General features: G+C 60.4%; 1 long non-coding RNA gene across 1 annotated transcript; it reads left to right on the forward strand.

Moving 5' to 3' along the window:
- LOC113979678 lies at positions 1-1,141 on the forward strand. The gene is made up of 3 exons (XR_003537953.1): positions 1-76; positions 159-281; positions 1,106-1,141. It is a non-coding gene; the product is annotated as an uncharacterized LOC113979678 (long non-coding RNA).
- The last annotated feature ends 95 nt before the right edge of the window (positions 1,142-1,236 follow it).

The raw sequence follows: 1,236 nt of genomic DNA on the forward strand, positions 1-1,236 counted from the left end.
GGGGGGGGAGGAGCTGGAGCGGCTCCGGTTGGACCCCGAGGCCTTTTGTGCCTGGAGCAGCCCCGGCACGGCCACGGTGAGCGTGACCTCTGACCCCTGACCCCTCACCCCTCACCCCTGACCCCCAGGCTGACCCCTGACCCACCCCGACCCCCCAGGGGGGCCTTGTGTACGGGCACTACGGGAGACCCCAGGACCTGGCCCAGCTCCGCAAACGGGGGGTGTCGGCCCGGGGGCACATCCTGATCCTGCGCCTGGGGAGGGGGACCCCCAATCAACAGGTGAGAGACCCCAAAAACACACCTGGGGGACCCCAAATCAACAGGGGAGAGAGACCCCAAAATACCCCAAATCAACAGGGGAGAGAGACCCCAAAATACCCCAAAATACCCCAAATCAACAGGTGAGAGAGACCCCAAATACCCCAAATAAATACCTGGGGAGGGAAATGGGACCCCAAACCAGCAGGTGAGACCCCAAAACGCACCTGGGGAGACCCAAAATACACACCTAGGGAGGGGGACCCCGAATGAACAGGTGAGACCCCAAAATACCCCCAAATACCCCAAATCAACAGGGGAGAGAGACCCCAAAAACTCCAAATAAATACCTGGGGACGGGGACCCCCAATGAACAGGTGAGACCCCAAAATACCCCCAAATACCCCAAATCAACAGGTGAGAGAGACCCCAAATACCCCAAATAAATACCTGGGGAGGGGGACCCCGAATCAACAGGTGAGATCCCAAAACACCCCAAAATACCCCAAAATAAATACCTGGGGAGGGGGACTCCGAATGAACAGGTGAGAGACCCCAAATACCCCAAATAAATACCTGGGGAGGGGGACCCCAAATGAACAGGTGAGACCCCAAATCAGCAGGTGAGAGAGACCCCAAAATACCCCAAAATACCCCAAAATAAATACCTGGGGAGGGGGACCCCAAATATCAGCAGGTGAGACCCCAAACACCCGGGGCGAAAGGAAATGAGACCCCAAACCCTGTGGGGTCGAACCCCAACACCCCCGGGTGGGTTTTTGGGGGTCCCGGGGGCGGATTTTTGGGGTTTGTCCCCCCAAGACTCCCCATTTTTGCCCCCCCAGGTGGCGGCGGCAGCGGGGGCAGGGGCCGTGGGGGTCCTGCTCTTCCCCGACCCCCAAAACGCGGCCGGGATCGGGGGGGGCCCCGCCCTGGGGGGGGACACGACCCCCACCCTGCACGTGAGTCATGGGGG

The sequence above is a fragment of the Neopelma chrysocephalum genome, unplaced genomic scaffold, assembly GCF_003984885.1.
Source record: "Neopelma chrysocephalum unplaced genomic scaffold, ASM398488v2 Primary Assembly neopelma1_87119, whole genome shotgun sequence".
In the NCBI taxonomy this organism is placed as follows: domain Eukaryota; kingdom Metazoa; phylum Chordata; class Aves; order Passeriformes; family Pipridae; genus Neopelma; species Neopelma chrysocephalum.